This window comes from Plectropomus leopardus, chromosome 18 (genome assembly GCF_026936395.1).
Source record: "Plectropomus leopardus strain MGB_pleo_1.0 chromosome 18, ASM2693639v1, whole genome shotgun sequence".
Taxonomy (NCBI): Eukaryota; Metazoa; Chordata; class Actinopteri; order Perciformes; family Serranidae; genus Plectropomus; species Plectropomus leopardus.
In genome coordinates, this window is record NC_142193.1 from 22,973,667 (window position 1) to 22,999,335 (window position 25,669).

General features: G+C 38.9%; 1 long non-coding RNA gene across 1 annotated transcript in view; it reads right to left on the bottom strand.

Moving 5' to 3' along the window:
- LOC148186496 (uncharacterized) overlaps positions 1-25,669 on the bottom strand; it is a 41,189-nt gene that overhangs the window by 1,649 nt on the left and 13,871 nt on the right. The gene's annotated exons all lie outside the window — the stretch shown is intronic.

Below are 25,669 nucleotides of genomic sequence, written 5' to 3' on the forward strand. Positions count from 1 at the left end.
TCTATGTCATTTTACAGTGGGCTGATACTCCAGTCGAGTCAAACATGAGTGAGAACTAGGAATATGTAGACATAAAATGCCATAACCTTTTTACGGCTTTTCACTGTGTAATATTTTTTAATGAATGTAAGCAATCATTGTCTACGAAACCCCATAATGCAGCCCCAATCTCACACTTTAAGAATCACTGTTCCTCAATACTTGTGAATTATGTCTTGTTGTGGCTGAGCTTGCAGCTGTTTGTGTCTTGCATTTTGATGCATTCCTGCTGCTCATGTAGTGGTGAAATGAGAATGTAATAAGAATTCACATTTCACATTTCATAGGAGTGTTATGGGCTGAACTGGTTTTATGGCATACCTCCCCGCCAGTTGCAGCTGATTTGGGGTGGTGTAAACCAGGAATCTCGCAGAGGACAATATTGTATATTGGCTTTAGGGATTTGTCTTGCACGTGCCCCACAATTATTACCGTGTGATATTGGCATCTTGGGAAACTTTTGTCTTATAGGATAGGTCATCAAATTTCCATTTTCTCTGCAGACTTCATATTCAGCTACGCATTAAATACAGTGGGTTTATGTGACAGCGTGCTCCACTATTGCTCATTTCGTAAACTGCTGAGTTTCTGCTCTACGGTTTACGCTCCTTCTACACTCAGCCACACTGAATAAGAATAGATTTTTAGTAAAAAACTGTTTACCAGCTATGCTTTAGTTGCTAAATTTCTGCTGTGTAGCAGCATGTCTGCTTTTATATCAGGTGGAGCACTGGGTTTAAATTTTATCCACTGATTCACTGGATGGTGTAGTGCAGTCTGAGCTGTGTAGCATGGCAAAAGGTACACAGAGGCTGTTATTATGAGTTCAACCTAAGCTTTGTGCTGAGGTTGGTGGTTGCTTGTGGAAAACTACAAAACATCAGGTTTGGTTCACTTTCTTGTCTTTTCTTTTCAGTCTTGCAAACATAATTCAGACACAAATGCAAAAGAAAACATTGTTTGGAAACATTTTTGTTGAAAAACCTTGATTTAGTTCCTGGGTCTTCAACAAAACACTAAATCACAGTGGGCCACCTATCGATAACTGTGAGGTGAACTTGTGTGTATGAGTTATGTACTATTAAAACATATTGGCCAACTGGCTGTAATATTATTGCTTTTTAACTTTTCAGGCAAGAGACTGCCAACACATTCACATCCCAATTTGTACAATATCGCTGCTTAGTCAGTTCATGTCTGCATTTGACATGCTAGGTATCTGCTGTTGACATTTTGAGACAGCATGTCAATTTAAGCCTGTTAAATGCATTGTGTCTGACAGCCCACATTCGTTTTCACAGTAAAATTCAGTTTCTTCTTGTTAGATGCATAAGGTCTTTTCAAAACAAGCTTACAACATTGGTAAAACACCCTGTATTTCCGTTTACTTCCCTGTGCAACACAAGCAAGTGGTTACTTTTGACAAAACAAAAAAAAACAAAAAACAAAAAACAAAATGGCTTGGCTCAACATTCATAAAGGAAGCAAACAGTGGGCTCTCAGTTGAACGTCTGGGATTTGTTGGACCTATCCACTGACCTACAGGGAGTTTTCAGTTCCTTATATTACAACATTAACGTTTTAAACACTTTCCCCGCCACCCGGTGGCGTGTCCCACTCTGACAGGTACCCTCTGTTAGTGTTTTAAATTGATGCCTGTCATGACACTGCAAAAGGTGGCTTTTGACGCTGGTGTCTGATGTTGAAATCACAAATTAATGATGATGACTAATGACTTGGGAATGAAAACGGGCAGCTGACATATTGTCCACCTCAGAAAGCACTGGCGAAAGTGCAGAGGGGCAGACTAACACCCTTATTCTTCCTATAACTGCGCTTGACATTGCAGCTACAAGCAAGCCCAAACAAGAGAAAACCACAAAAATTTAGAGAATAATCTCAACTGCAACTAACTTTCATAAAATATATGTAGTTGGGGGTCCCTGCTCCATCTCTCAGCTGAGGGGGCTTCGGCCTGAAAAAAGGTTTTGAACTGAAACAACAAGAAGCTGAAAAAGATGTGCACGCTAATTACATCACTTACTGAGACACATTGAAATGGCCCTCACTGTATTTTCTCTTTATCTCCCCCATTTGTCTCTGTTAAAGAAAGGAAAAAAGGAAGCAAGAGTAACAGACTCAGGGGACAGCAAAGGTCTCCGGGAAAAAATAAGGGTGGAATAGAGAGCATGACTTATGTCTCCACATCTCTGTGTGTGTATGTGTGTATGCTTGCACATCTCTGTGGTTTATGTTTGTCACTAAGTGCTGGCTAAGAGGATAAAAGAGCAGTGTGCCCTTGATCCATATGCTGACTTATATCACAGTTATAATAATGAGTACACATGGGCTCTTCGGCTTTGACAATAAATTCACTTTGTAAAGAGGTTGATGCAAAGCACTGATGGGTAAAAAGCGGGGCGATCATGAAAATGTGAAAGAAAGACTATCAGTCAATTAAGTTGTTATGTGTTAAATTGCTAAATGCATATCTTTGTGTGTGTGGTAATGCAGCTGTAAACAACAGAAGGGCTTTTATCATAGTCATCTTGCTGCTGGTGTCACAATGAAAATAATTTACATGCAGGTTTTCGGTTGGTGTCAGTTATGAATATTATATACTGTAAATAGAAGAGTATACTAATACTAGATACTGTAATATACATAAAAACTCTATATATGCTGTACACACAAACACCTCTCCCTCTTTTTCCTTTTGTAATCTACATTTTATAATATCTTTTTCTGTTCGCTGCTCAACCATTTTTTCTCTGTAGCACACTCTGTCAGGGATAATCACTGTGTCAGTCTGCCTAATCTACCTGATCCCCTTTGAGATGGCTCTGAATGATGTCTGATGTTGCCAATGGTTGCATCAAACAAAAATAATATTTACGGAATTGAGAATAGTAACAACCTGATTATGACATTCATGCATAAAAAAACAAGATAATTCCATGTTTTCCAGGATATCCGCAAACTTTGACTACTAATTTAATTTATATACATGCGATGCTGTGAGGTGACTTGAGGGAGCAATTCACTAACAACTACGAATATTAGTTTCTTCCATTAGCATCTGCATGCTCAGTGCACACAATACTCATGCTTTCGCTTGATATATTAATTTGTCTTCAAACTTTCTTTTCTATATCTTTTAGGAATGTAGACAAACCTTTGAAACCTAAGAAAGTTGGCATCCAAAACATGGGAAGAATGGTCTGAAAATTAGCAAGAAATTAGTAAATGTAGAAGAAAAATACTTTAAAATTAGTGAAAAGAAAGAAAGAAAGAAAGAAAGAAAGAAAGAAAGAAAGAAAGAAAGGAATAAATAATTAAATGAACTGCAAAAAAATGCTTAAAAATATAATCATTTTGTTTTATTACTTTTCTTCCTTTAAAAAAAATAATTTTTTAAATCTGCTAACTTCTTAATTTGTGGGACATCTCTCTCATTAAGATGCCCCCTTTTCAGATGTTTTTGAAAAAAAAATTAGGGCAATGTGCTTCATAGGGTTCATAGGTTTAACTACTTCTAAAAGCAGTAGAAGAAAAGTGATGTTGTTCCAGGTTTCTGAGGGTTAAACTGTGACATAATCCAGAAAATGCAGAAAATGTTGTACAGTCCACAGCTAAATATATATATATATGTTTAGAAAAGTTCTGACAGGGACAATAATATCCCATTTCAATGACATTGTCACCCACCCAATCTACCTCATCCTCTTACCACTAATTAACAGATAATGATAAATGATTGAAATCTAAATGCTCTTACTTTTTGCAATAGTTACTGTAGAGTCTAATAGAGATCTTTTGGTCTGCTGGTGCAGATAAAATCAGCAACAGGAGGAGCACTCAGTGATGGTAATCACTGATAATAGGAATGAATGGGGTCCCTGTAGCCCTGATACACATCGGCTGATAGAGACAGTGCTGTTTACTTTCTGTCAACACTAGCTGCTGATAAATGCTGCTGGCTCCTTGTGTGTGTATTTCAAAAAATGAAAGAAAGAGCGTGTGTTGAAGAAAGGAAATGCACATGGATGTTTTGAGTGTGTGTCAGGGGATCAGGGAAACCTCATTTCTTTGTTCCTATATGCATTTATGTCTATGAATAAGAGGTCATGGTCATGCATATGTGTTAGTGGGAGTATAGGAGCAAGGTTCACAACCTCCGGTGAAAAGGACACTTAACCTTTCTTTTCGTGCTCCTGGCTATCAGATCACACAAAACACCAGGAATCCAAGCTACAAAGCACAAACAGCAGCTCACACATCACAGCCATGTGTTCCGGAAATAAAACACGAACAGCTTGAAGAAACAATGCTAACATCATCAAAAAGAAACAAAGGGACTCTATAATCGTGCTATAAGATTTGGTTAAAAGACTGGGTGCAATCTAGATGCAACTACCACCTAAAATGCTTCCTCTGAGACTTCATTAAAACCTGTTTTGCGTAAACGCAGCCTGGTGGGTACGAGCTAATGCCTCCATGTATTGAAAAAAAACAAAGACAACCCTCCATAAGTAGTTAAAAACATACAACCATCCACAAAAACACAGATAAAAACACAGAATTAAATACCTGGATTTAGGGCCACACAGAAATATTTACTGACAAGTTCGTACAAATATGTGCAAACATATGTATGCTCGAGGGCACGCTCATGAATATGTGCATAGCTGCACATGTGGCCTTGCAAACTCCCCTCTCAGTACACACACTAAATCCAAAAATGCATGGTATCAGAAAGAAGTCTTTCTTTCCATATCTTCTTGTTTTTTAACTGTAATGCACATTATGTGATAATTATTCTCTAAATTAATAAGGAGTGGAAAAATAGTTGCACAAATGGATATTTCTGCTGAAATAGCTATTCCATTTCCTGAGTCAACACTTTGTTTTGGCACATTCAACCGTGATGTAGCTTCCAGTCTTGGATACGTCTGTAACAGCCGGGCTCATCAGAATCTTGGGATTCACATTTGCCAATTTTTCTTGGTAGATTTGTTCAACTGGTCAAAGTGAGTGGGGGGATCTATGAGCAGATTTCTTCAATTCACATGCACATCACAGGAAGACGACGAGGCATGAGAAGGTTGAGATTGAGCAGGAAGGGGCTATTCTATTCTATTCAATTCTATATAAAATAATACTCAAACATTCATCATGTATTCATGACATTATGCAATTCCTAAAATCACAAAACGTAACATAAAGAAATACCTTTTTCAGTGGCATCAACTCAACTCTGTGGTTGGCTACATCTTCATCATTCTTCTTCAGCTTCTCACAAGACAACCCTTTCTGTGTGTGTGTGTGTGTGTGTGTGTGTGTGTGTGTGTGTGTGTGTCCATTTGTATATGTGCATGTGTGTGAAAGAGACATGGCAATGAGCTTTAAGCAAATGGTTTATTTATCGCTGTGAAATGGCCCTACAAGCTCTGCAGTTCTCCATCAGTGTCTCACTGAGTGGTTGTAAATTATATAATATCAACACAAAGTTCAGACAGCACAATCAAACCCTCCTTTAAAAGGTGGTTATGGTGTGACATTATGTCTTAATACATGCATAATTGTTTGTGTATATGTTTATGTGATAATGATGGATGTAATGTCGTTATTTGTTCACCCTGTGCAGGAGAGCCAAGATCTGAAGTGTCTTAAGGAAAATGACTTGCATGCACAGAAGGAAGATTACCAAATTGTAATCTCCGTTCTAATTGGCACAGGTGGAGCCCTCTACCTGGCTCTGTGGGTAATATTCTCCTCCAATCATGAGCATGCATTTGCCTACTAAAATGTGCATTAATGTAGCAATCCAATCAGGACGCGCCTCCTGAATACCCGTGGACCCACTATATTAAAGTCAGATCAAAAAATCTACATCAAGTAACTTTATTTATTTGTTATATACACTTCATTAGTGTTAAAATATTAGTGCATATACAACATATACAGATATCGGAGAACTACAAACATCATTTAACAGCACAAAGTGCTGAGTGCAGCCTAAAATAATTTAAGATGTCCACCTTAAAAACGCTTTAAAATGTCCATAAAAAAATAATAAATATGAGTAAAGCTAGCTCAAGCATTAAGTAGTTTGGTATAAGGCAGCACACGATGCTGACCACCATCCTACACTCTCTTCAGTGAATGATGTCAGAGCAACAGAGCCCGTAGGTATAGGGCTCCACATGTGCTAACAGAACCAGGGTTACTGTATAGTAACCTTGTTTTTTCCCCCACAAGTTCTGCCCATGTCTGGACTTTATGGGGACCGTGGGTAGGGTCAGATGACATTGCGACATAACATTGTCTCAGCCACAGTGAGTCTGACTGGCTAAAGGTTAATCACCGCAGCCCACCTACATGTTTAGAGGTCGCAGCAGCTGAGGAGTAGGGGGGCCCTGCTAGCCCAGATAGTATGCAACCAAAATAAGAATAGCAATGTAAAAAGTTAAAACACCGTTCCTGCTGGAGTTAAACTGCTTTTTAGATTAACACTTCTTTCCATTGGCCACCTCAAATCAAGAAGAGTGACAAGTCACTGCTCAGAGATTTTCTCTCCACTGAGAAAGCAGGTTTGCACATGCTCTTTGCTAACTAATGAATGCTGAAGGGTTTTATTTATTCATGCACCAGATGCGACTTGCCTCTTATGAATATGATTAAGTGCATATTGCTGTGCACATGTCTGTAAGGCCTGTCCTGTGTACCACTGAGTAGACTACATGCTGGTCATCAGCTTAATAAAGCAAGTTTGTATAAGCTAAATTTATTTTAAAATCTCTCTCAGCATCAAAGTTTGTCATGAGCTTCATGAGCATTAGATTTTTTTATTTTCACTGCTTCCTCAGTTGGTGAACTCTCTGCCCTCGTGCTTTGCACATCAAGTCACTGAGGCCGCCTGAAATAGCTTTCCACAACCTGCATCACATGCGGTGAATATGATTAGTTTACCTACACTAGAGCTTACAGTGGTCGCTAGTGCTCATGTAGTGAATGTAATCACTGCAAAGCATTTTCTCTTGAAACAGTCACCTCTGATTTTGCCGTTATATTCAATTTAAAGCACTGACGGGGTGCTGATTTGATTTTGGAAACGAAAATCTACAGTGCAATGTAAAGTGTAGGAATGTTTTTGTCCCACTGATACTAAAATATGGACAAAAAATGCACTCTTTTGATCTGGTGAAATATGGTTTTAGTGTTCTGACTTCGCAGTCAGTGATAGACAAGGCTGTAGCTCTGCTTTTCAAGCAGTGCTTTTTTTCATGGCAGTATGTGCTACCTGGGTTTGATGAAATATTTAAGGTACTCCTTTCACCTCATTCAGCCTCGAAGTCTCAGCACAGGAAATCAAATATTGAAAGTCTGTGTTTTAATAAATAAGTTCAGCATGCTGCACACACGTTACACACACGGAGACACAGGTGCAGCCAAGCATGCAGGACTACACATCTTCAGACAAAAATGCACCCAATCTCTCCAACACTCACAAGATAAAGAGGATATAAAATGCTTTTGAGGTACTCATGTTTCTCTCAGCAGACAGAATATCCCATGGCCAATTCTTTGACTGTGAAGAATTTGATCAAAAAGCGGTCAACTTAAAGTCTTGCACGGCTCTGATTACATTTGTGGCTCAGCATGTTGCCGAGTTATCCCCTTCCTCCTAAGCATGGTACAAACATGGAGCCTACAGGGATTAGAAAATCAGGGGGATACAACTCCTCTTCTTCTTTCTTCTGATATGTGCTGACATGTGTATGTCTACACTGTATGTGTGAGTGTGTGTGTAAAAGAAAGAGAAAGCACTGTACTGTATGTGTATCATATGCAGTCACAGCACTGGGAAGACACACTCTCGGCACTGATGTACATTAAACAGATATGTGACATGACTGCAGCTGACACTGGGCAGTAAAGACGGGACACATATTCAGTTTTGCAGTGAAGTATATACAGTGATGCGATTCCTGCAGACATTTTAAGTCTAAACTGTTCTGATTACCAGCAGTTCAGCCTCTTGTTTGTAGCCAGTTCAAGGCTGTTGGATATTTGAATATTTTGTCCTCTTCATGAACCTCCCTGAAAAATCTCATGACATTGTTAGTTACTGTTGAAGGGAGATTTATGGATTTTTCAGTGTGTACTCCTCCTCTCATGTATCCCTTTAACCATATTTGCGTTTATACACATTAGGGACGGTTTATTATTTATGAGGGGGACAGGGGTGGTGCAAAATGAGGGAGGCATGCCAAATATTTTTTTAAGCACTGGGGAGGACTTTTTATTTTGGCTTAGTTGTCTGACATACAACTTTGAATGGCTATATATGCTTATATTTTAAATACTGTCTGGACCGTAAAGCTAGCAGGTTTCAAAGTCATATTTTATTCAAAGTGCCATAATTAAGCCTTCATCATAGCAAGAAACAGCAAAAACAGAAATAATTTGATGATTTCTGACAATCCTGCAACACATCATATGTGACAAAATGCAAATCTACGTTTGAAGTTGAAATATTTCATGAAAATCACTGTACGATATATGTCACATTTAAAATGTTGCCAAAAATAAATCCTGCAAGAGGAGGGACATGCAACTTTAAATAGCTGTATTTCGAAATTATTTTAAATACCCTTCTAACCTAAAATCCCATTGGTTTGAAAGACATATTTTCTTTAAAAATCACCAGTTATACCATAGCAAGAAAAAAAACAAAAACAAACAAACAGACGGTTCACACACACTTGTTTGATAATGCACGTTGTAGGGAGGATTTGCATTTTGTTTAAGAAAGAAGCGGTTTGTTTTAGTGAAAACTACCACTCCGTCATTGCTATTGTCTCATGCCGATCGCTCTAATATCTCCAATAGTTGGGTCTTGCATTTTCTGCCAGTCATTCAGGGAGGCCCAAAAAAAAAAAAAAAAATATATATATATATATATATATATATATATATATATATATATATATATATATATATATATATATATATATATATATAATTCGGGAGGTCAAGATTAAAAAAATACAAAAACAAAAACAAAAAATGAGCCGCACCCCAGCCACCCACCTCCTTAGATGTGAAATTCATCCCCCAAAATCCCCCTCTTACATACAGTTGCTTATCTATTCCTTTGCACTCCTCCTCTTCTTGTTTTTCTTCTCCCTGCAGCTTCCAGACATACACACACGCGCGCACACACACACACACAATTATTCACTCATAAATTCACCCCACCACTCTTCCTCCTCTGTCACAACCCCTACTGTTTGTTGTCGGTAGCATTATGGTGTAGTGTCTTAGTGATGCGATACAATGTGATGCAGCGCGTCTTAGTGACGTATCTGTTGTGCCAGTGTGTCTGTTCTGTTGTGTCCACTGTAAATGTTCACCTGTTGCACTGTGCATCGCCAATAAATAAAAAATTCATACCTACGCCGTGCAGTTCTATGTGTTTCTCAGTGTGTGTACCGATCAATATTTCAGGAAGCTGATGGCATAGTTGCCACTGTTCTCTCTGACACCAAGATCTCTTGTAATGCATCTAATGTTTTTTTCCTAACATTTCTTCACTGATGCCAATAGTGTCTCTCACATGCTCTCAGATTCAAGTGTCACTCTGTCTGCCTCTCTTCTCCCTCCCAGTCATTCGTCCGTGCCCGCTGCCCTCCATCCCTTCTCTTTCTGTCTCTCCAGTCATCCGTGCCTTTCTCCCTCATTTTTCTCAATCTCTGCTCATCCCTCCATTCACCTCTTTCCCCCCTGCTCACCAGCTCCGTCTGCCCACTTTCTGTCCTCGTTTTCTCCACCTGATAACAAGCAGGGTAGTGCAATGCTACGCTTCGCTGGCTCCCCTCTCTGCTGCACACGGAAAATGTGAATGGTGTACAGAGACAACCAGGAGCCACGCGCACACTCACTCACACACACACACACACACACACACACACACACACACACACACACACACACACACACACACACACACACACACACACACACACACACACACTCCACTGCACAGACACACAGGTAGATAAAACACACATGGTCATGAATGCAATGCAAACACACACACGCACACAGATGCACACACGCAGCATAGAAATGTGTGATTTATCTATTTTCACCATGAGTCATCACCCTGGTGAGAGGCTAGTTCCCGCTATGAAGTAATGAAATTTAAGGCTGTCTTTCACCAGCTAGCTTCACTTTCAATCCGAGTGCTGAAGTAGCAAGACATGGATATGAATAATGCCATAATTCATGCCCCGAACATTAATTTTTCTGGCTTGCCAGCTCGAGAGCCTGTGAAATGTTTTGCATAGATCAAGCCTGCTCCGTTGCCCTTGTGGTACTCTAATAAAGTTATATGTATACTTTACAAAGATGCAAAAGGAGTTTACAGTGATTTGACGTGTGAAAGACAACAAAAAAGAATTCCAAAGTCTGATTAGTATTCTGTAGAAACATTTCTTTAAATGAAAAATGTGGGGACAGCTGGGATTGGCTCCAGCCCCCCCGCGACCCTTACGAGGTCAAGCAGTTATGGAAAATGAATGAATGAATGAATGAAAAATGTGGGGATGAAGTTTAATTCACATACTATTTTCTCAACTTTAAAGAATGATTTAGAAACAATACATGAGCCGGGCTGGAAACTAATAAAGCATCCGAGCAAGGGTAGGATGAAAAATAATAGTGCGTTTTTTATTCTCCTATAAAAATGTATTGGTGACAGTTACAATACAGATGATACAACTGATTCATTGAGATAGTATCTCCAAGTCTGCTCTCTTGTAACTCATCATTATCTACTATATAGTCCTTGAATCGGAGTTATTCAGGAACAAGGCGCCCCAGTGACTCACCCGCTAGAGCGTTTGGCACATGTAGGGGGTAGTTTCTAGCAGGGGTTTGGATTCGATACCAACCCATGACACTTTGTTGCATTCCAGCTCTATCTTCTTTCATATGTGTCTCTACTGTCAAATAAAGGCAGAAAAAGACTAAACAAAATCTTTAAAAATGATTCATGAGTGGCTTATTTGCAATCACAAGACCATTAAGACACACCAAATTTAGATGGAGGGCAGGAAATGATAAATCCATTTACTGAGTGAACTGGAAATACAGAAAAGTAACTACATACTGTAAAAGGGCTGGATGAACCTGATGGCAGGAGGTATTGTCAGAAAATTGAAATTCATGTTGTATGCAATCCATTAAGGATGAGCAAGTGCATAATTATCTGTATCTGTATCTGTTCAACCAACTCAGTTATCTGTATTCTTATCTGAACCGAGGAAAATTTAAACCTGAAGCGAGTGTGGCTCAAATTGGAAAAGGGTGGGGCCTTATCTGAAGTTGTTATTTTAAATGTGAAATTAATCAGATGTTGCTATATTGTTTATTTTTTTAGAAAACTAATAACAGAGCAGACTCAGTTAATTCTCTGCAGGGGGTATAAATTTCAGGACAAAACAAGTCATGCTGCCACAAAAACAGATTGGTGGCCAGCAGGGGCAGCGAAGGCTGAATATTAGTTGGCAAGGTAGCCTCTCCTGACAGCCTCACCTTTCTGAAAATATCTGAAACTGTGGACAACTAACCCCAACCCAGGTCTGTGCAAATGCTGCAGATTTTTTTAATTCAAGTGACAAACACTTCCATTGCATTTTTTAAAAAAATTTCACCCCTTAGTCATAGATAAACCAAAAATAGTGATAGGTGGTGGAGACCTGACTTGCAGAAAAAAAGTTTGCTTTCATTTCATGAGCAAAATCATTGATTCACTGACTCAAATACTTTGTATTTTGCCAATTACTGCCAGCAAATTATAGCCAGTGAATAGATTGTGGCTCTTACAGTAAAGGAGAAATTGTGACTGGTGACATGAAAGGTAAAAAAAACCCCAAAACAATAGGCTGATTAGCAACAGGAGTCCTGCAACCTCAGTTCATCACAGTACCAACTGCCGTTACCTTGAAGTTTATATGCCCGGGAAGAAGGGAGTTATAGGCAGTGCAGATGACTAATTAAAAACATATTAATCATAAGTCTGGCTTAATTTATGACTAATTATTCTGCCGCCTTCAAAAGGAATCACAGTGATGAAAACCAGAGGAGATAAACATGGTCAGAATATAAATTTTTGACAAATGTAACCTCATTAAGGGGGTTAAACAGCCCAATATTGTTACTTTATGACTACATGTAAACAGCATTTCTTTGGGCATTAAGTTTGGGATTGCGTATAAAAATTGATTTTGCTGGATTGTTTAATAGAGAGTATTTGCTCAAACAATAGCCAAACATCCTGGCTATATTATATATGTATGTTAGTATAAGTTCAGTGGATGAATAAGAATCGGAAGATGCCTTTGGCAGTATGGCGGTGTTAAGAGTGCAGGCTTTCAACTGCCCAGATGGTTCATGACCACATGGCAGCAAACATCCGCTTTGCTTAAGTGTCATTGAGCTCACTCTGAACCTTGACCTCCCTATGGAAGCGAAGCAATGAAGAAAATGTCCCTACAGGGATTCAACCAATGACACTGTGAAACAAACAAGAAAAAAACAAGAGGCTGAGATGTAGTCAGTGCACAAACGTCTCACACTAATATATTTCACCAATATACAAAAAGGTCCTTGTATAAAATACGGCTGTCTAAGGCCCATTTCACACAGCACACATCAGCAGTGGGTGACGGTAGCCTCGATGAACTGCCGCGTCTTTCATACTTGGGGTGTTCACACATGCAGTGTTGTTACAACATTGCTGCTGTGTCCCTGCCTGCTGCTATGAGTACTGTATTTCCACATTAATAAGCACAAATTCCACTCATTTATGGAGTTGTACAAGCTTCTGCATTGCCGGCAACACTGTCCTGCAAATATCTCAACATAAAATTCCTTGTATCAACAACTGATGGGATTCTGTCCACTGAGATATTGTCAGAGGGCTTTTATTTTGAAATGGAAGCAGAGAAGTTTGAGTAAAATACACTGCTTTGTATTTCCTCATCTCTGTGACAGAGAGAGACTTTTAAACTTCAATAAATGAGTCAATATAATCATCAAAACACCACTTTCACTGTCTATTTCTGCTGACAAACATGCGACACATAAATATGTCATCCAGTATCCCTTTGAAAAGGTCTGACTGCATATTAATTGTGCATATTTTTGCACCAAGGTTGGAGACAGGAGAGGAACAGCTCTCTCTACAGTTAGTTAGTATGACAAAAAGGCGCAAACGCAACAATGCACAGTTAAGCGATGAGTCAAGAGATGGAGAATAAAAACAAAGCAGGAGAATTTATGTAAGTGTGCAAAAAGGAGCAGGGCAGAGGAGGGAAGGAGCAAAGAAGAACAAAGCAAAGAGAATGAGGGAGCAGCAGTGATAAGAGGATGAGGAGAGAAGAGGAGGAGACTCCTCTGGGGTGTAATTAAGGCTCAGAATCCTGTTCGCCATTGACCGCTAGAACTTTAGAGAGATGAGGGGAGAGATGTGCAAGTGGAGATGCAATGAGCGTGGATAAAACACAAGGGAGGGGGAGTCCCTGAGCGAAAGTTAAAAAAAAAAAATAGGTAAACAAAGAAAAAAGGGAGCATGCAAAATAAGAGGATGACAGCGGAATTAAAGAAAATGCTAACTACAGTGGAAAGAAGTAACATGGGAGTGTGTTTAATAGATCACAGATAGAGTACAAAGGATAGAGGTGGTGGGAAAAATTCATAAAAACCGAAAGAAGGCCTTATGGACCTTGCAGGAGACAACAAAGACACTACAATGAATGGCCGTGGATGTATGAAGGGGTCCATAGAGAACGTAAAAGGTCCAAAATTTTGTGTTATGCCCCTGATTGTTGTCATAACATGTTTTTACTTTGAGCTGAAGATAAAATAACATATTAAATAGCCTTTACCTTTTGAGTATTTAGGCTGCTTTAAATTCCACAAGTAACCAAGTCATAAAATAGTGCCGCTTGTCAATGGTTTTGGCGTAAGAGCGTGACGCTAAAGGGCACCTTTTGCATGCACTTCGATTGCTGCTGGAAGGCGTCAGGTGAAAACATGGCTGGACAGAACCTGTCGTGGTGTTATTATATGCTTGGCGTACGCTTGCTTGTGGATGCCAAAGGTGGCTTTTGGCGTCACAGTGTGTAGTGCTATTTGAAGAGTTTGGAATGAGAACGGGTTGAACCATCCGTGCAGGCATGTGTGTTTGTTGACTTTATGGCGTTGGTTGCCATGTGCGCTTGTTGCCTTCACATAACCACATGAAGCGTAATCCCACCATGTGCATCATGGAAAGTAAAGAGTAGACGCAGAAGGATACCTAAAATGTGACACTTCGATGCAGACGTCCACTGACAAAGCTGCACTATGTGACAACTTGGGATGAGAACATGGGACATGACAGTGTCTGATTAGAGAAAACTTTAGTTAACCAATATTTGTCTCAGTCTAGGACAGCCCTTGTAGACAAAGTGAGCGAGACAGACATTGGTGTGTCTTTGCTCGTGGCACTGAGCTGTCATGAGGCTCTGTGACGGCTGTAATCTCTGCCATTCTGTCTCATTATCATCATTCTGTACATCCACCCAGTAAAGTAGTAAAATCCATTCAATATTAACACAGTGTCATTAAACACTGCCATTAGAAATTGTAAAGATTATTTTGTTAAAAGAGATCAAATTGACTTAGAGTGTCAACATCAAGATGAGGACACTTTGCTGAGTAGCTGAGTGACGGCTGAGAGGAAGAGTGTTTAATACATTTGTGTCAGCGTACGAAATTATAGAGGCACCAAGAGAACTGCATCTGGTAATGTGTTGTGACAAACATTTGGCTCCTGCATTTTTAATTTTTTAATCAGTAAGTCTTTCATATGGTGGAGATAAAGCAGAAGCGTTGTACTGTTGTACTTTTATCTTAGCTTTCCTACAATTTATTTATTTTTTAGGAATGAGATGCTTTCATCTAACCATGGGGATTAAAAGAACAATTTTGATCTATTTTTTAAACAGGGTGTAACACAGGTTGAGGCAGGCTTCACAATACTTAATTCATCAGAGTAATGTGTACCAAATTTGGAATTAAGTTGAATCAAAATATGTCAGTGATATGATTTGAAGTGCTTGGTTATGGTGTTGATCCAGCTGTTTCAAGAAAATACTTTCATATGTGTGGCTTTTTATGGCAGCCCATTTCTGCCAGTGTAATTATTATAATAATGATTTAGTATCTAAAGCATAATCTCTTAGTATCTCAAAATTTTGACCTTAATATTTCAAAATAATGACACCAGGTTCCTCTCTCAACACGATGAATACCAACACTTAGTCAGTGGCCCGTCGGCATCAGACACTGATGCAGAGAGGTATCCTTGTGGCACATGTTGACACTCCGAGCAACAATTTTGGTACGAGTCAGTAAGTCTGCATGGGGTGGGTGGGAAAGGAGGTAAATGGGTCATACAACTCAAGACTTTCACCCAGGAACCTGCTGTTTGTGTCCTGTGTGAAACCAAAACAATCATGTAGTGTGCTAGCATGTGTAACATACTATGCTAGTGACGTATATCACATCACATCACATGTCACTATACGCTAAGTTATCTTAGAAACACATTTACTTATTTTAAGTCAAACCATTTTTGTAAAAAAAAAAAAAAACATTGGTATTTGATGAGTTGAGAGTGATAATGTGTTGAATAACGAGCAGGGCTGTACCGGTCTCAGAATTAAGTCAGTTGAATCAGATTTGGCTGTTCAATATGAATATTTGACGATTCAGTTTTATTCCATATGTTTTAAAGTTTAAATAGGTGCAGCAGGATGTTCAGCGTGACAGCTGTTGACACTTATCAAGCAAAAGCCAGAGACTGTGTTGTATTAACTGTGAGTTTTAAATTCACCACTCCTAAGCAGAACAGAGAAGATAATGTTATCTCAGAGGCGCAGGTGCAGAGTGTCTTCCTCATCTGTGCTGCTGCATCACACATGCGGCTACTTGTAACAAACATTAGCGTGAAACTTGAAAGTCAAGAGCACTCAAACAATACTAAGTCATTATTTTGAAAAGATTCTCATTATTTTGGCAAAGTTTCTCATTAGAATGACTTACAGGACCTTTTTTTTTTTTTTTACATAACAAGGGTCAACATGGGCTTCCATAGCGTTTCATTTCAGTAGCACTATGTTCAAACGAATTACATTAATTTCAGCTTTACCCTGTCACTGTCTATAAGTGCAAGAACACAAACATGGACATAAAGTGTATATAATTATTTCATTTTAAAAGCCTCCTGTATTTATGGATGTTTTGGTTCATGAGGCCTACAGAGATTTCTTCCACCCATATTTATCTTCTAACACAGAGACCAGCTAGGAAACTTTCATACCAGCTGGTTTCAGACTAACAGTAAGTCAATATGTAAAGTTTCAGTGTTTGAGGCGGGGGATGATCTGCATAACACAACGTAACAGATTTACAAAATGCCATGCCTTTGAATCTGGCATGTCTTTGAAAGAGTTTCTCTTGGGATTTCCTGGCTCCCACAGGACAGCGGAGGAAAAGCCTAGAGAATACCTAACATGCAAAACTGATCCTATTACAGTTGACATGAGTGACACACACAACTGACAGCCTAGGCTCAACAAACACTGTTAATTGTTTCATCTGACATGAAGCCACAGAGGGACATACATCAGGATACAGATGACTGATGAAAACACCTATTAACTCAATATTCCGACTTTTATTCCCAGCCATCAAAGAAACCTGAAATTATGTCTGATTGTGGAGCACTTTTCACTCAACATCGAGACCATAACTGAGAATGACAATTCAGCTCCAGTTCAGCAAGACGAATTGAAGCATGAAGACTATTTGAAAAAGTCACCGTAATTGACGCTGACAGTCGTAGGATGACTGTGCGTTGGGTGCTGTTTCCTTTCCGAAAGGAGATTTGGTGCTGTGAGCGGTTGACTGCATGGGCTCGCCGCTGATGCCGAGCTCCCTCGGGTGCGGTGGTGAGTCAGGTTCCCTGTCGCAATGCATTCGCTACAACACAGACATGCTCTGGGGAGTCCATGACTGATCTTTCTGGCCTGCAGTGCGCTCTTTGTGTGTATGCGTGAGGGAGATAGAGACAGTGCACATGGCATGTGTCCTGCAAAACCATGAACTACAAGAAAGACTTTAGAGCCCCTTGTTGATGTCAAATACCTTGACCCAGTGGGCACATGGCAGACACTCATCATAAGTGAAGGATAGTGTATGACTTTGGACAAACAGTGTGACAGTTTGCTTTTGCTTGCAGTTTGCAAAGCTGAAATTATGTTAAATGCCCATCATCTACAAGCATTATTTGCTGCATGCTGGTTAATTTTACAATGCACATGCTAGTGTCTGCAGATTTTCTGTGTACCGGCTCATATGCATAAAAGAGTTGCCACATTGATGACAATGATTGACGAATTACAGTGTCCTCTGACTGCCAAGGACATGACACAGTTGGTGATGGATGCAGCTTTGCATTTCAAGTAGATCACTTGTCTAGTTATAGACACAAAAGAATCAGAATGACATGCCAGACAATTCAGAGATGCCAGAGATTGAAAAATGAACTATTTAATTCATCATTCATTTTCCATAACTGCTTATCTTGAATGGGGTTGCTGGGGGCTGTAGCCTATCCCAGCTGACATTGGGCGAGAGGCAGGTACACCCTGGACAGGTCGACAGACTGTCGCAGGGCTGACACATAGAGATAATCATCTACGCTCACATTCAAAGAGTCACCAATTAACCTAACCATCATGTCTCTGGACTGTGGGAGGAAGACAGAGAAGCTGCAAAAAACATATACTGACATGGGGAGAACGTGCAAACTCCGCACAGAACCCCCCAATAGTGGTAGATCATTCTCTGCAGTTTGGGAAACTTAAAGAAATGGTTCGGACAGTTTGAATTTGGATTGTATGAGGTACTCCACTTTTAATGACATGTTCTTTGAGGAAATAAATATAATTTTCTGTATGGAAAAAAATGTTCACAGCAGAGATTTGTACGTCCAAATACGGGCAAATCTGTCTTCTAGAAACTATGTTTGCAATGTACTAAATTGCTTTCTTAAATTACATTGTTGTGGCAACATTATCGCTGCCTGGTGCTCAGAGACGCTTCTTTTGGGTAACAAATCAGTATATTCATGTATTGTGCAGGATCCAAAAAGCAGTGGTTGGGAAAATGGCTGGCGTACAAATTGCAGGGCCTTGACACCAGAGCTTTGGGTTTACATCCAGACTCCTGCCCCAGGTTTAGGCAACAAAATCACTCTGGTTAAGGTTTGGGAGAGATTGTGACTTTGGATTAATGTTAATTAAATAAAAGAAAAAAAAGAAAAGATAAATGAATAAAAAGTAATGCTGGAGGCAATAATAAAAACAAATAAACCGATCCCTTATAGTAATCCATTTCTTAGACACTAACTGTATTCAGAATGCCATCAATTTAACCTGTAAGAGTAAAGAAATACAGTTACACATAAGTTGTATTTTAAATGTGTTACGCCGTCACTTGTACTCCATTACTCCCCAACCCTAACTACATTGTCAGTGAACATTTTGCTGATGTGCTCAGTATCACCATCTTTGCTACTTGCTAGATATGTAAATGAGCAACATTTTCTCATTATATCAATAGCAAATGTAACTAGCTCTGCATTATGTTTTCTCAAAATAAAATTGCAGTTTCAAATTAGTTGTCGCTTATATAAACATATGGGCTGGAAAAGAAGGTCATAATTCTGGTTCTAAAGCTAATCACTACACTACAGAAGCTTCACTTGATATTTATTATATGTTCATATTTGATACTGTAACTATTTTAAAGATGGAGGAAAAAAATTACGTTAGTATAGTAGCACAAGAGAGCCGTCTCTTGTGCTACTATTCTCACAATGTGCAAGGATGAACTGAAGTACTTGGATCAGTACTTTGCATTGATCCACTTAATGAAGTACTCTGGTAGACTGGCTTTGAAAAATGACAATCAGTGCATCTTAAAGTGACTCTCTGACTGGAGTTAATTAATTCTGCATGATAGAAATACATCATTGGATTGTAGATGCAGTTGTTGGATTTATTCTTTAGTTTTGTAATATTGCCTTAGCATTGTTACAGCCTTGAGAGTTGTAGCTCAGAACTTTATTGTTCTGCATCCTGCATTTTTTTTCAATCTTTTTCTCCTGCAGTCTTGTCATTCTTGACACTTAGATGAGTGATGTGCACTGCATGAGTTTAAATGAACCTGCTTCATCCTTGAATGTTGTTTTCATGCTTGCCATCATAGACTGCAAGATTGTGTAAAGTTACTTTTTCAAAAAATGTAGCATCTTCGTGTCACTTTAGTTGAAAAAAAAATGAAGATTCTTTGAATGCCACTCTTACATCCTCATATTCCTTCCATTCTAGCTTGTACCTGTCATATTGGTGACAGTTTGGGTCCCAGGAGTCTGTTGTCAGCTCCTCCTGTCACATGTAATATAACACTAGCAACAAGCATCTGGTCTGGTCCACCAGTCAGAAATACTGCACTCTATTAATTTGAGAATCAATCCTGACTTTGCTGACATCTTATACCTTCAAGATGGTCACAGTGAAAATGTGAACTATTCCCATGCCACTGCTTGATCTTTGAAAAACATATCGCTAAGTCGTGACCTGCCTCCTTGGCTGCTCTCCAGCCAACTCCATCCGGCCCTCAGGCCCTTTTAAACTTTCGAACATGGTGGATGACTTCCATGTATGTAAAAAAAAATAGTTAACATCAGTGAGTTAGCGATGCAGTGACTGAGTTGCTGTTTCAGTCCATTACATTTGCCCTGAATTAATTAAAGGAACTCTATGAGCTATCCAGAGCATTAATATAGCAGCAAGCAATACATAAAGAGATAGTGGAATAATGGTATCCTATGAACAGTATTAAATCTCTGTGTGTTATCGTGAGCTCTGAACAGCCCACCAGTCACAGGCCCAGGGGCCAAAAGTGTCAGAGGCTCCTTGGCTTCACCTGCACAGTGTCACTCAAATGAACACATACTGACCAGGAGGTGACTCAAATGACCACGAAAAGACCACAAAATGCAAAAGAACAGCAAAGACACACAAAATAACTACAAAAATGGCAAAACAACTGCAAAGTGACACAAAATGCCCAAAAAGGGCAAAAGAATGACCTAAATAAGACATAAAAAGGCCACAGAGAGATGCAAAAGCACAGCAAAGGGACAAAAATAACTACAAAACTAGCAAAACAACCACAAAGCAGCACAACATGTCTAAAAAGGGCAAAAAATGACCTAAATAAGACACAAAATGACCACAAAGAGATGTAAAACCACCACAGAGTTTGTGTGTCTCGCTCTGTAGGAGAGCTCGTGGGGCCTTTTGTATATCTGTGCCCAGGTCCTTATTGTCTCATAATCCACCCATGTGCTTTGTATTTAGAATTTCTCTTTTCTTTGTTGTAGTATAGGCAGCCTGACTAATCCCTGCTGCACTGCACTCATACGCACTGATATTTGGATGGTGTCATAGCAGAAAAGTAGGCCCAGTCTTCTGGCTCGCCCACAGTTAACAATGTTAGCTCTGTCAGCACTGTCCCTGTCATTGTTAGTACTGTTAGCTGCGAGCCCCTAGCTCAGCCAGCTCCATGTTGAGAGCCATGTTCAGCTCGCAATTTGGAGGTGGCTGAGCCAGCGGCTAGCAGCTAATGGAATAATCACTGTCTCAGTAAGGTATTCCTGTCTTTATATAATTAATATTTCCATAAATCACAATGTGGCAGGGGTTATATATAAAAATATCCTCTGAATCGACAGCTCCTCTCTGCTTCATAGAGCTTTATTGTGGGTTTCAGCTCATTGTGTAACTGACTGATGCACTACTTCACTGTTTTCGTTCACTTTCACGGCTCTAATAACATCATTTTTGGCCATAGCAAGCAGCAGTTTTCAGTGAAAAAGCTCACCCACTCTCCAGCTCAGCCCCACAACAGATAGACTCAGTTAACAACATGTTGGTGAACATAGTGGAGCATTTAGCAGCTAAAGATACTGATATTTCCACAAGACCTGATAGGGACCAAAAGAGAGCTAAAAGAGAGTGAACACTGGACCTACATTCGCACACACGACTTTAAATGAATGATAATGTTGCTCTGTAACTGCTGGATGTGGACATCAACAACTGTTCGCTATATCACATTAAAACACGATGATATGTCAGTGTTATATTCACAACTTGTTTCCACGCCCTCCAAGTGGCAAAAAAAACACGAAAATAACAATTCAGTGTAACACTTTGGCATTAGATCTTTTTCATTTCTGATGTTGGATTTTCATCCAAATGGAATTTACCTAATTTGAGGGGATTATCACTTGTCACAGGTATGCTCCTGTATATTCATGACCACATGAAGAAAACAAAACACCAGCGTTCTCATATATTCCCTTCATGCTCTCCAACCTCTGCCCTCTTCTTATGAAAGTAGAGAAACCAGTCAAGTGGTAAATTGTCTCTCAAGAAATGCCTATCTTAAGATAAGGGACAGAGCACAGGGGTGATGGAGATAAGAGGGGAGAAGGAATTACACAAGGGAGTTAAAATTCAACAGCTAGATAACCTCCATGTCCCTTTCATGTCTCCTCTATCCCCACAAATCCCAGCTTACATTTCTTATTCTCTTTCTTGATATTGTATCCCCCCTTCTTTAAACCAGCTTATTGATCCAACTAGATAAATCAATTTGGACAAAAAAAAACAAAGAAAAACAAAAAAGGACAATATTTGCTAGACTATCATTGGCTATGTTGATTCTTTTTTTGTCTTTGTCTTTTTTGTCTCTGAGTAAAGCTGAATTAAGACCTGCACAGTTGTACAGAAGATAGGTGGGGTAATGTAATTATAATAAAAATCATTTAAATGATTTAAAAGCCATAGAAATTGTCTGTGTCAGCACTTGTTACTGTGCCAGTAAGGACTGTCATCTTTCATCTTCCTGTAAATGTGTAGTAAAACTTTCCTCAGATAATAACTGTCCTGTGCAAATTAAAATCAACAGTGATTTAATGTGTTAATGAAGCATTCCTTGTCTTGTCATTGACTTGCTTACTATTTTATTTCCTGCCTAAAATTAAAGGGACAGTTCACCCAAAAATCAAAAATACATATTTTCTTCCTTACCTGTAGTGCTGTTTGTCAAACTTGTTTTAGTGTGAGTTGCTGAGTGTCTGAGATATTGACCATCGAGATATTTGCCTTTTTCAATATAATGGAACGAAATGGCACTCAGCTTGTGGTCCTAAAACTGCTCAAAAAACATTTGAAAAACTTAACAGCAATATCTCCAGTACTCTGCAACTCACATAAAAACAATTTAGATTGATAAATAGCACTACAGGAAAGATATGCATTTTTAATTTTGGAGTATCTTGAGTAAGTATCTCTCTAAGTGGGCATATAGTATGGTAAATATAATGTCAGACAAATATGTTCACCTTTTGTTATTTTATAGTTTGCCCTACATACATGATACCTATAACCACATGTAGAACATTGTAGTTATGTACATTCACTGACCTTCACCGTCAGTCTTTTCAGGTGATGACTACATCTGCACGTCTCTGTGTGTGTGTGTGTGTGTGTGTGTGTGTGTGTGTGTGTGAGCACGCATGGGTGACTTTATTCATGCTTTTGTGTGTTATTGATCCAGAACGAAATAAAAACACTTTTATCCCACTCTTACGCATAAGCTTCATTTTCTCTAGAGGTCAAGTCAAACACACAAATCACTTGATGCGTAAAGAGATTCAATATCACACATTTACTGTGTTTAGGTGAATGACATCACTCTACACACAAAGGCTTCCTTTTACACCGTTTTCATTGACTACTTGTAGTTTGTGTCTCTCAGAGGTCGCCCACAATCTTTCATCTAAGTTGCAGGAAATGCAACGACAGTGGAAGAGCCATATATCTGTGTGAGTACGCGTGTGTTTGCAAACCCAGGGGTGCACATGTGATTCCATCTAATTACAGTGCAAGAGAGCTGAAACCTTTACAATGCCCGTTCAACAGTGTAAATTATCATAATCATGTTTTTCTGAGTAGTCTGACTTTTTTTCTCCCCCCCACTCTGCCCTCTCTTTCATCCTCTTGCTCACTCTCTTTCCCTCTCTTCCTCTATTGGTGTTTTTGCAGCAGAGAGGTAATTACAGTCTGCACACACACACAAGTGCGCACACACACACACACACACTCACACACTGGAGGCCTTGCATGGAGAAATAGAGCACATTAAAAATTTATGTGGGCACTCTGAGAGGTTATTCCTCCCTGAAATTTTAATGTCTCTTCCCTGGTAGAACCTCGAGAACATTATATACATATATACATATAGCCTTAGGCCAGGAAAGGGTGAAAGGTGGTTTACGAACGTGGGACTTTTTTTCATCTAATCTGTTACTGGCCAAGTATGTCACCATAACTATAGTTGGCAGTGATGAGTAATCTTTGCAACAACAGTTTGAAACATTTTCACAGAGGGTCTCACAGCAAAGTTGGAAAAGTGAAAAGTCATCTAATTTCAAAGTCCATCTGTATTTTGAGGTAACACCCATTAACTTATCTATTAACTTGATTTTCTAAGGGTTCAAAATGTCCTCAAACAGAACTTTTAAATCAAAGTAATTGGCTTTAAAGAAGAGGAGGTATTTCATTTTATGAAAACCCCAGGAAGTAATTTATAAACCATATTCCCCACGGAGTTTGGTTAGTCATAATGAGCATCTCAATGAAGTATTAAGAAAATTTAATAGGAAACTCTAACAGTTTAATAAGAAAAAATACAAATAAACGAGATATGGCGCCATTCATTGCCAAACTGAATGATTTAATTCAATGCAACATGCAAGAATGCCGCTCCACCTTTTTGGCTCTTTTCTGATTAATCTTTCCCATTCAAGCTACATTTTAAGAATGAAAAGGCAAGAAAAGGATTAAAGGAATACTTTATCTCCCCCTTTTTTCTGCCAAGCTCTTTCAGAAATCCTGAAAAATAACACAAATTGCAGTTAAAATTTTTATGGCAACCTAAAGGAATACATCAGCCCCCAGATGTTCAAGTGGATATCAGTTACTCGCCCCATATTATGTTGAATTTTGGAGGAAAACTTCATTTTTCTTGCATGCCTCCATGATTTATGAAGATCAGAAAACTGAGAAGATTCGTGATAAATTGAAGTCGAACTATATCAAAACATACATTTGGATTAAACTGCATGACTTGTATGAGAGTGTATAAACATGTTTAAATGTGGAATCCTATGGCTTTCAAGAATTTTCTGTTTGGGGATTCTTTGTTTATTGTGAGGCAATGCAAGAAAAAACAGCAAACAAATTCAACATAAAACAGGGTGAGTATTTGATACACAAATGATCATTTCGGGGATGAAGTATTTCTTTAAGTTGACATAAAAATTTAAACTGCTGTTATTTTTCAGGATTCTGAAAGACTGTGGCAGAAAAATAGTGTATTTTTTTAAACACCTTCATGTCCCACTAAGAGGACAGCAAGGTCTACGGCCATGACAGCCTGTCAGCTGGGGTCCATGGCGTGATGAGCTCCAAGTGGAGCATGCCAGGCCTGGCGGTGAGCTGATGGTGCACAGCCTTCTGGGAAGGTCGGTTCATCAGGCAGGGGGAGAGAGGTAAAGGTTAGTCACGATGCAACAGGGAACAGTTGCAGTAGGACAGAGAGGTTTGCAAATATAGAGGGCTGCATAAAATACAAAATCCTAGACAGTTATTAATGAAAAGTCAAGAAGAAATGATGTAGTAGGGACCAATTAATGAATGAGTGAGTATTTGAACTTTTATAATAAATATACGGCAGATAATTTGAAATCAGGTCAGTGCAAGATACTTGTCAGATCTCCTGACCCAATACAAACCTCAACTGATTCTGGATTACTGGCTGTTCCCAGAGTCAAAACTCTACATGCTGAAGGTGCTTTTAGCCTCTACGCTGCTCAAATGTGGAACAAATTGACCTGAGACACAACTGACCGCTTTCAAATCCATGCTAAAGCTCTACCTGTTAACTATAGCTTTTAATCTGTTTTCTGTAAGATCAAATTTATTTGTTTTATTGTCTTTTTTTGTACGTCTTTGTTTGTTCTATTTTTTTTATAGTTTTTTTCCCCTCCACATTCTTTTGCTTGCTTGCTTTTATTGTTTTTATTGTTTGTTTCTTGTGCTTTTAACCGTGTAATCTCTGAAGCACTTTATGCTGCCTTTGGGTATGAAATGTGCTATAAAAAAATTGACTTGCCTTGCTGCTGGTTCTACAGTAAGAATAGTTAGATATAAGATGATGATAGTAAGATATCCATAAATCTGCAAAATAGTTATTGTTAATGTTGACTTTTAGTGCTAACTTGATTTAATTAAAACTTTTTTAAACTTTTTTTTGCCATGACACATCATTAAATTGTCATTCTTAAAGTTAACAAGAAAAAATCCTCATT